This window comes from Bombina bombina, chromosome 2 (genome assembly GCF_027579735.1).
Source record: "Bombina bombina isolate aBomBom1 chromosome 2, aBomBom1.pri, whole genome shotgun sequence".
Classification (NCBI taxonomy): Eukaryota; Metazoa; Chordata; class Amphibia; order Anura; family Bombinatoridae; genus Bombina; species Bombina bombina.
This window is the reverse complement of record NC_069500.1, coordinates 436,080,064-436,091,638: the sequence shown is the minus strand read 5'-3', so window position 1 is coordinate 436,091,638 and position 11,575 is coordinate 436,080,064. Positions and strand designations below refer to the sequence as shown.

Sequence of the window (11,575 nt, the reverse complement as noted above, 5' to 3'; positions counted from 1 at the left end):
ATGAAAGCTTTCAGCCCAGTAAGATCTGTGAGGATAAACAGGCTAACGGAGCACAGTATATCTAGGAGCAAAACGCCTGTGGATGACCCCATGAGCCTGCTGTACAACATGAATGACTGCTATTCCAAGCTGAAGGAACTGGTGCCGAGTATTACACAGAACAAGAAAGTAAGCAAGATGGAAATCCTGCAGCACGTCAGATTACATTCTGGATCTGCAGATCGTCTTGGATTCCCAACCGACCATCGTCAGTCTCCATCATCCCAGGCTGGGACCAAATAAATCATCCACCAGGACACCACTGACCCCCCTAAACACAGACATCAGCATCTTGTCATTGCAGGCGTCTGAATTGTCATCAGAGTTTATCACGAATGACAGGAACCTAGACACCTGGGCACTCCAACTGCAGCGCTATTCTGCTATTTGCTCTACTTCCCAGAAGACAACACATAATGGAGCCGACACTGCTTGGGTATTTATATGTAGCTTGGATCAACTCTCTGCTGCATGTCATCTTTTTTTTTTTCTAAGTAGAAAGTTGATCTAAGATACATATAAATACCAAGCAGTGTCGGCTGTACATGAGCAGGGAGTTATTATACAAAATAATCGCTGTATATTGGTATGTGCATTTGTGTTACCCAAGGTAAGGAGTCAGCATCTCAATACCCACCCCCTTGACAACCTACATACCAACCCTGAAATCACTTCAAACAGTCCTCCATCAGATGCCTGCAAGCCCCCCTGGAACTCTATAAAAACAGATTGTTGCCCATTGTTCCTAAAATGCTTCCCACAATAGTATTAGAAAAGAAATTCAACAGAATCTTTTTTTTTTTTTTTTTAAATAAATAAATAACCACTTCCCATTGTCCTTTCCCCAAAGTTTCCTCCAATATTCTCCTAAACCACTAATAGTGAACTGCAAAATGAAGATCAACCACACAAAACACTGAAATGAGAAATTCTTTCAAACCCTAAAAATCACTAGTGACTACCCTATCTAACCCATATTATATGTTATATGTATCTTGGATCAACTCTCTGCTACATGTCATCATTTTTTTCTAAGCAGAGAGTTGATCCAAGATACATATAAATACCAAGCAGTGTCGGCTGTACATGAGCAGGGAGCTATTAAACAAAATAATTGCTGTATATTGGTATGTGCATTTGTGTTATCCAAGGTAACTCCATTCAATGAGAGCACACGGGAACCTAGACACCTGGGCACTCCAACTGCAGCGCTATTCCGCTATTTGCTCTACTTCCCAGAAGGCAACACACTATATCTATGTATATCTATGTAGCTGGCAAAATGTTCCATTGCCAACGTAATACACATCTGACATAGATATAGTGTGTTGTCTTCTGGGAAGTAGAGCAAATAGCGGAATAGCGCTGCAGTTGGAGGCCCCAGGTGTCTAGGTTCCCATGTGCTGCCAATGAATGGAGTTACCTTGGATAACACAAATGTACATATCAATATACGGTGATTATTTTGTAAAATAACTCCCTGCTCATGTACAGCCGACACTGCTTGGTATTTATATGTATCTTGGATCAACTCTCTGCTTAGAAAAAAAAGATGACATGCAGCAGAGAGTTGATCCAAGATACATATAAATACCCAAGCAGTGTCGGCTCCATCATGTGTTGTCTTCTGGGAAGTAGAGCAGGTGTCTAGGTACCTGTCATTCGTGATAAACTCTGATGACAATTCAGACGCCTGCAATGCAACCTCGTGGTACAGTATTTCTGGCAGATGGTGCGGTTCAGCAAATAAAGATGGATGGCAGACGTCCGTTGGAATAGTAGTATTCATTAATACGGCATTGGACCATCCGTGCATAGCGTAGTAGGTTACAATCCACCTCAGAGCACCTCACACAGTTTTTCAACTTTTTTTACCGACTTCACAGGGGCCAAATGTTGTAATTCTGTACCCCTTCAGTTTCCTGAATAACTATACTATTAAGGGATATATGGATGACTGTAGATTGGACCACATAAAAACATAAATTATGCTTACCTGATAATTTCATTTTCATCTGTGAGAGGAGAGTGGGAAATAAGAACCTGGCCACCAGTAGGAGACAAAGACACCCCAGCCAAAAGCTTAAATACCTCCCCCACTCCCCTCATCCCCCAGTCATTCTGCCAAGGGAACAAGGAACAGTAGGAGAAATATCAGTGTATAAATGGTGCCAGAAGAATAATATTAAATTTAGGTCTGTCCACCGGAGCAAACGGACGGGAGCAGTGGACTTTCCTCCCACAGATGGAGATTAAATTATCAGTTAAGCATAATTTATGTTTTCCATCTTAATGGGAGGAGAGTCCAACTGCTTCATTCATTACTTGTGGGAACAAATACCCAAGATCTAGAGGACACCGAATGAACAAAAACGGGAGGGAAAAGGAGGCAGACCCTAAATTGAGGGCACCACAGCCTGCAGAACCCGTCTCCCAAAAACAGCTTCCGCCGAAGCAAAAACATCAAATTTGTAAAACTTTGTAAATGTATGTAAGGAGAACCAAGTAGCCGCCTTACAAAACTGCCCCACAGAGGCCTCGTTCTTAAAGGCCCAAGAAGAGGCCACAGCTCTAGTTGAGTGATCCGTAATCCTCTGAGGAGGCTTATGTCCCACTGTTTCATAGGCCAAACGGATAGTGTTGCTCAACCAAAAAGACAGAGAAGTGGAAGAGGCCCTCTGCCCCCTACGCTTCCCTGAATATACCACAAATATGGATGAAGTCTGTCTGAAATCTTTCGTGGCCTGAAGATAAAACTTCAAGGCTCGAACCACATCCAAGTGATGCAGTAACCTTTCCTTCTGAAGAAGGGTTAGGACACAAAGAAGGAACTACTATCTCCTGATTGATGTTACGATCTGACACCACCTTGGATCCCAACCCAGTGTGAAGCACAGCCTTATCGGTGTGAAAAAACAGGTAACGGGGCTCAGATTGCAAGGCCACTAACTCAGAGACTCTGCGAGCCGATGCAATAGCCAGAAGAAATAGAACCTTCCAGGAAAGAATCTTATTGTCAAGCGCATGCATAGGCTCAAACAGAGCCCTCTGCAAAACCTTAAGAACCAAGTTTGGAGAAGCAGAATTTCTAAAGACAGGTCTGATCCTAGACAGAGCCTGAATAAAGGACTGAATATCAAGAAGCTCTGCTAGCCTCTTATGTAACAGCATCGATAACGCCAAAATCTGTCCCTTTAAGGAACTGGTGGCAAGACCCTTATCCAGTCCATCCTGGGGAAAGACCAGATTCCTGGATCCCCTAACCTTGTGCAAGGGATATCCACGTTCCTCACACCAGGATAAGTAAGTCATCCATACCTTATGATAGATGTGACGAGTGACCAGCTTCCTGCTCTGGATAAGAGTATCAATTACTCTCTCAGAAAAACTTCTCTTGGCCAAGACTAAGCGTTCAATCTCCATGCAGTCAGCCTCAAAGAATTGAGATTTTGGTGTAGAAAGGGACCCTGAACCAGCAGATCTCTATGACAGGGCAACCTCCAAGGAAGAGACGATGACATCCCCACCAGATCCGCAAACCACGTCCTCCGAGGTCACAACGGAGCAAATAGAATGGTCGAAGCTTGCTCCTGTTTGATGCGGGCCACCACTCGGATAAGAAGTGGCAACGATGGAAATATGTAAATTGGGTTGAACTCCCAAGGCACAGCTAAGGCATCTTTCAGCACTGCCTGTGGGTCCCATGGACCGCAACCCATATCTGGGTAGCTTGAAGTTGAGTCTGGACGCCATGAGGTCTATCTCCGGCGTTCCCCATCTGATGCAGAGCTCCACAAACACCTTGGGATGAAGAGACCATTCCCCCGGATGAAATGATTGTCTGCTGAGAAAATCCACTTCCCAGTTGTCCACATCCGGAATGTGGATAGCTGAAAGCGAACAATTGTGAGTCTCTGCCCATTCCAGAATCCGAGATACTTCCCTCATGGCTAGGGAGCGTCTCGTTCCCCCCTGATGGTTTATGTAAGCCACCAAGGTAATGTTGTCCGACTAAAATCTGATGAATCGAGATGACCCCAGGTAGTGCCAAGCCCTCAGGAGTGTTGAATATCGCTCGAAGTTCCAGAATATTGATTGGTAGAGTTGACTCCTCTCGAGTCCACCTGCCCTGTTCCCTTCTGGCACCCCAAACAGCTTCCCATCCTGATAGACTTGCGCCCATGGTCACAATCTCCCAGGATGGCCTCAAGAAGGATGTCCCCCTGGGCCAGCTGTCCCAGACGGATCCACCAAGAGAGGGATTTCCTCACTCTGTTGTCTAGAGAAATCTGTTGGGATAGATCTGAGTGATCGCCGTTCCATTGTCTCAACATGCATAACTGAAGAGGTCTGAGATGGAACCTGGCAAATGGAATGAAATCTATGCTGGATACCATGAGCCCAATCACCTTCATACACCTGGCCACAGATGGCCTTGAAAAGGTCTGAAGGGCAAGACAGCTGGACACAATATTGGAACGTCTCTGATCTGTCAAGAATATCTTCATCGATATAGAATCTATTATTGTACCCAGAAACTCCACCCTGTTGCTGGGAACCAGAGAACTCTTTCCTTCGTTTATCTTCCATCCATGGGATCGAAGGAGAAAAAGAGCCCTCGAGCAGTCCTCCGCGAGACTGCAGGACAGAGCCTGGACCAGAATATCATCCAGATAGGGAGACACCGCAATACCAACGAACCTTCGTAAAGACTCTTGGGGCAGTTGCCAGACTGAACGGTAGGGCCACAAACTGGAAGTGTTGGTCCAGAAACGCGAATCTTAGGAACCTGACGTGGTCCTTGTGGATTGGCACGTGAAGGTAGGAATCCTTCAAGTCTATTGTCATCATAAATTGCCCCTCTTGAACTAGGGGCAGAATCGATCTGACCGTCTCCATTTTGAATGATGGGACTGACAAACTTGTTTAGGCACTTTAGGTCCAGAATTGTGCAGAATGTGCCCTCCTTCTTTGAAACCATGAAAAGGTTTTAATAGAACCCTAGACCCCTTTCTGCTAGAGGTACTGGAAGGATTACTCAGAGAGATGAGAGATCCCTCACGCACTCTAGAAAGGCGTCTCCCTTCTCTGGTCTTGAGAATAGGTTTGACAGGAGAAATCTGCCCCTGGGCAGATGAGTCTTGAACCCTATCCTGTAACCCTGGGTGATAACCTCCAGAATGCAAGGATCCTGTACGTCTCTCATCCAAGCCTCTGCGAACAGAGATAGTCTGCCCCTATGCGATTTAGCGACGGATCGGGGGCCACCCCTTCATGCCGACTTTGTCTCGGCGGGCTTCTTGCTCTGCTTGGACTTGTTCCAAGATTGAGCTGGCTTCCAGGATACTTTGGACTGTTCGGCTTCGCAGCAGGTTGCTGGCGCTGAGACTTGTCTGACGAAAGGGACGAAAAGTAGAGCCCTTGGGCTTATTCTTCTTATCCTGCAGAAGGAAAGCACCCTTGCCTCCCGTGACTGTTGATATTATATAGTCCAAGCCTGGACGAAAGAGAACTTTCCCTTGAAACGGGAGGTATAGTAATCTCGACTTGGAAGTCATGTCAGCCGACCACGATTTTAACCACAGCACCCTACGAGCTAGAACAGAGAAACCTGATGTCTTGGCATTCAGGCGAATGACCTGCATGTTTGCATCACAGATTAAAGAATTAGCTACCCTTAAGGCCTTTATCTTTTCCTTAGTCATACGCTTAGCGAGCATGGAGATAGCTCCATCCACCTTAAGAAATGGCCCCCCCAAACCTAGACCCATACCCACAATGTCACGACTGCAGTTTATAACTCTTAATACTCAAGGGCTTAACTCCCCGACCAAGCGTAGCTTACTATTTAATACGCTCCTACGCAACAAAATCGATGTGGCCTTCATTCAGGAGACACATTGGTTGGCCAACACGGGTACCACATACACTTACAGAAAATTTCCCATAGTAGTTACAGCGTCTTTTCACTCCAAGTCAAGAGGGGTCGCAATATTAGTCAGCTCCTCAACTGTATATGAGCCCATTTATATAGAACAAGACCCGCAGGCACGTTTCATAATTTTAATTTGCAAACTTAACGCTAAGATATTCACCCTGGTAAATATCTACGCACCCAATTCAGGTCAAATTAGATTTCTTAGACATTTGCTGGAGTCAGTGTCGGCCGTGACCCAGGGAGAACTGGTTTGGGGAGGAGATTTTAATCTCATATGGAACCCCCTGACAGACAGAGCAGGCCCCCCAATTTCCACATCGGAGAGGACGTTGCAGCCCCTGTCAGCAGCCTTCCAAAACTTATTTAAACAGTACGATTTGTATGATGTATGGAGAACGGTTCATCCAAACGAACGGGAATTCACTTTCTATTCAGCCCCCCATAAATCTCATTCTAGGATCGATTTCTTTTTTTTAAGCTCTCACCTTTTAGACATGGTCTCTGACGCGACGATCTCAGCGGTTTCGTGGTCGGACCACGATTCCTTGACAGTGACCCTAGGCGAACCCTCCCCCCACCCAACAGTCATTACGTGGCACCCCAAATATTTTCTTGTTACTTCCCCTATGATTAAAGTGGAAACTTTAGCAGTAATTACCGATTTCCTAAGTGTAAATCGTACTCCTCTACTTTCAGAGGAAGTAATTTGGGCCACCCTAAAGGCATATCTCAGAGGATTCTTCATTGAAAAGGCCTCCCAAATCAAGAAGGCCCAGGGAGCCTCGCTTGCGTCTCTTAATTGTCAACTCAGAACCCTGAAGCTCGAACTCTCTATTACTTACTCCGCTCCAATAAATTCTCAAATTTCAGAGATTACCAAGCAGATAAAGACCCTAGAAGTTAATAAAACTCAGTCTGCTTGAGAAAGACTCAAACAAGTCTACTATCATAATAGTAATAAAGCTTCTGCACTGTTAGCTAGGAAACTAAGAAATAGGACGGCGCAAGCCAAAATAACTTCCATTAATCTCGGTAACGGACGTGTAACGTCCCCTTCAGCAATAGATGAAGCTTTCAAAAATTTCTATCATCAACTTTATAACTTGAGATCCTCGGACCCTACTGTAACACTCAACCCAGACAGCATTCGTAGATATTTGTATACTTTAAATCTTCCCCAATTGGATCAATCAGATACGGTGGCTTTGTCATCCCCAATTACTCTTGAGGAAGTTTTCCTTAGGCATTAGAGACCTCAAAGTAGCAAAATCTCCAGGTCCTGATGGCTTTACAAGCCAATTCTATAAATCTTATTCACCTCAGATTTCCCCAATTCTCTGTAGAGTTTTTAATGAAGTACAGAACAAGGGTAGTTTCCGAAAGGAGTTCCTAGAGGCCTCAATTACTACCGTTCCAAAACCAGGTAAGGATCCGCAAGAATGTGGGAGTTATCGCCCAATTTCGTTACTCAATATAGATACCAAAATATACGCTAAGATCTTAGCAAACCGCCTCGCTCAAATTATCTCCACTCTGGTTCACCCAGACCAAGTGGGATTCATACCCCAAAGAGAAGGCCCGGACGCCACACGGCGGGTGTTATATATATTGATTGAAAGTGCAAGAGGAGATACGCCCACGTTAGCCCTGTCACTGGATGCTGAGAAAGCCTTTGACAGGGTGAGGTGGGAGTATTTATGGGAAACCCTGCGCGTGTTCGGGATCACAGAGAAATTTATTATATCGGTTCAAGCCCTCTACTCCAATCCAACTGCCAGAGTTAAGGGAGTAGGATTTCAATCCAATAGTTTTGTCATATCAAACGGGACGAGACAGGGTTGCCCCCTCTCCCCACTCCTGTTTGCTCTCTCTATCGAGCCACTCACACAGGCTATTAGATCAGATCCAGATATTTCTGGTTTCCCGATGGGGTCACTTCAACACACCATCTCCCTAGGTCGCTCCCAGCTGTGTTTAAAATCATTTCCAAGTTCAAAACCCTTAGCTATTACACTAACTTATCTAAAACCGAGGCGCTATATATCAACATTCCAGCACAGGACCTTCTCTCTTTGCGGAGTAAATATAAATTTCAATGGTCCCCCTGCTCTCTTAAGCTGTTAGGTATCCACCTCTCCCCAAGTGTCACTTCAGTCATTTCCAAAAACTTTACAGAGAGACTTCCGGAATGGAAAAAGCTATTGGATTCCTGGGACTACTGTGAAATTTCCTGGACAGGTAGGATCGCGGCTATCAAAATGTCTTTTATACCAAAGATTACCTACCTGTTTTGTACAATCCCAATTAATGTACCTAGGCCAATTCTTAACAAATTTCAAAGCCTTATCACCTGCTACGTCTGGAAAGATAAGAAACCCCGAACCTCGAGACAAACTCTTCAGAGACCTAGTGACAGAGGCGGACTAGGTATGCCAAATATTATTCTATACTACCAAGCTGCTCGACTAACGCATCTCACGGAGTGGGGCCATTGGGAAAACCCAGCCTCCTGGAGGGGAGTCGAGCAGTCACTCCTTCCCCCAGGCCTATGTCTAGTCGACCTGCCTTGGGTGCCGTCCCATTATTGGAAAAGTCTCCACACCACGCATCCGGTAATTTTAGACACCCTACGTTTTTGAGATCAGGTGAGACACTCAAATTTGATAGCCCCCCACCCCTCCCCGAGACAAACTATTGTTAGCGTCCTTTTTTGCCTCCCTGATTCACATATTTCAAGTTGGACCTCTTTTGATGTGGATTACATCGCCGATCTCTATGATCAGTCTAGCGGTATATCCCATTTAGCGATTTGTAATAAATTGCGGATCCCGACCCCTTTGAAATTCGAGACCTTCCGTCTTTGCTCCATAGTAAGATCGTGGGGATTCCCTAAAAAGAATCTCAGACCAGTTACAGTGTGGGAGCAGAGATGGTCACAACCCCACAAAATAAAGGGGACTTTATCGTTTCATTACGAGATCCTACTTGCTCCTTTCTCGCAGCACAAAGTTTCACAATATATTGCCTGGGAGACAGAGCTAAACTTCACGGCTGACGCTGACTCCTGGTATAGAGAACTTAAGTATACTAAAAAACTGCTACATCGCACATCCCTTTGGGAACTACATTACAAACTCCTAAGGTATCATCCCTAAGCTAAGCCCCCAAACCTGCCTGCTTCATTTGGACTTTCCAACCCTTACCCCGGCACATAAAGCCTTAACTATTTACATTCTAATGTCCACTAAATTAGAAATTGCGAAAGCATGGAAACAACCCACCCCTCCCACCATCTCACAGATCTTAGCCACAGCCAATTTTCTCTCAAAAATTTAAGCATATTCGCATTCAGCCCTAGATAAACTTGACTTTTATTATGAGACTTGGACTCCCTGGTGCGAAAAATTCCCTAGCTGAAAAGATATAGAGTCGTATAGACCTTAATCGTCTCTCCCTCTCCCTTACCTTAGTGGCCATCTTCCCATTCTTTACCTCCTCTCCAGGTTCCTCCATCTCCTTCCCCTACCCTTTATCTATCATAATCTAACCTATGAGAGTAAACTTATCTACTTACTTATGTATGTATTTACATATGTTTTATTAATCTGAAAATGAGAAAAGTTTGAATTGTCTTGCAGCACTCTAGCATCATTTGTATAGAGATTACTAATACTATTCTAGCTGTCATATTTGCCATTTTTGTATTACTGAAGATGTTGCATACTTTTGATATTTTTGTTACCTGTGAAATTTCTCAAATAAAAATATATTTAAAAAAATAAATAAAAAAAAAATGGCCCCCCCATAGCTCGAGCTGAGAGTCCGGAATGGGGAACAACTTCTCAAAAGAGGTAGATGGAGAAAAAGACAAGCCCAGTTTCCCACTCCTTAATAATAGTAGCCATCTTCACGGGCACTGGGAAGGTCTGAGGCACCACCCTGTCTTCGTAAACCCTATCTAGTTTAGGGATTGAAGGTTCTTCCGGAAGTTTTGGTTCAGGGACCTCCAACATAGCAAGCACTTCTTTCAGTAAAAAGCGCAAGAGAAAGGAAAAGCCAAGGTGCAGAGGTGACTAAAGTTTAACAAAAATAAAGACCTGTCTTAGAAAATGACAGGGTGGGCCGTGGACTTGTCATATCGTAAAAGAAATACATTTATCAGGTAAACATAAATTTCCTTTTCTTTTACAAGATATGACGAGTCCACGGATTTCATCCTTACTTATGGGATACAATACCAAAGCTATAGGAGACAGATGAAAGGGAGGACAAGACAGGAACATAAACGGAAGGCACCACTGCTTGAAGAACCTTTCTCCCAAAAACAGCCTCGGGTGAGGCAAAAGTATCAAATTTGGAAAATTTGGAAAAAGTGTGAAGAGACGACCAAGTTGCAGCCTTGCAAATCTGTTCAACAGAAGCATCATTTTTAAATGCCCATGAGAAAGCCACAGCCCTAGTAGAATGAGCCATAAATCTTTCAGGAGGCTGCTGTCCAGCAGTCTCATATGCAAAACGGATGATACTCTTCAGCCAAAAAGAAAGAGGTAGCCGTAGCTTTCTGGCCCCTACGTTTTCCAGAAAAAACAACAAATAATGAAGATGATTGACAAAATTCTTTAGTCGCCTGCAAGTAAAACTTCAGGGCACGGACCACGTCCAAGTTATGTAACAGACGCTCCTTCTTAGAAGAAGGATTAGGACACAATGGAGGAACAATAATCTCCTGATTAATATTTTTGTTGGAAACAACCTTAGGAAGAAAACCAGGTTTGGTACGTAACACTACCTTATCGGAATGAAAAATAAGGTAAGGAGAATCACATTGTAATGCCAAAAGTTCAGAAACTCTGCGAGCAGAAGAAATAGCAACCAAAAATAAAACTTTCCAAGATAACAACTTACTATCTATGGAATGCATAGGTTCAAACGGAACCCCTTGAAGAACCTTAAGAACTAAATTCAAACTCCAAGGAGGAGCAATAGGTCTAAACACAGGACTGATCCTAGTCAGAGCCTGACAAAAAGATTGAACATTCGGAATATCTGCCAGACGTTTGTGTAGCAAAATAGATAAAGCAGAAATCTGTCCCTTTAAGGAACTTGCTGATAATCCTTTCTCCAATCCTTCTTGGAGAAAGGACAAAATCCTAGGAATCCTAATCTTACTCCATGAGTAGCCCTTGGATTCGCACCAATAAAGATATTTACGCCATATCTTATGGTAAATCTTTCTAGTAACAGGCTTACGTGCCTGGATCAAGGTATCATTGACCGAATCAGAGAACCCTCGCTTAGATAAAATCAAGCGTTCAGCTGCAGAAAAATTAGATTCGGATGATGGAAGGGTCCCTGAATGAGAAGGTCCTGCCTCAATGAAAGCTTCCACGGTGGCAGAGAGGACATGTCCACCAGATCGGCATACCAAGTCCTGCGAGGCCACGCAGGAGCAATGAGAATCACCGAAGCCCTCTCCTGTTTGATCCAAGCAATCACACGGGGAAGGAGAGCAAACTGTGGAAACACATAAGCTAGGTTGAACGACCAAGGCACTGCCAAGGCATCTATCAATGCGGCATGAGGATCCCTGGACCTGGA

At 44.3% G+C, this 11,575-nt stretch overlaps 1 pseudogene; it reads left to right on the top strand.

Moving 5' to 3' along the window:
- LOC128646992 (DNA-binding protein inhibitor ID-2-like) overlaps window positions 1-11,575 on the top strand; it is a 48,220-nt pseudogene continuing 36,645 nt past the window's right edge.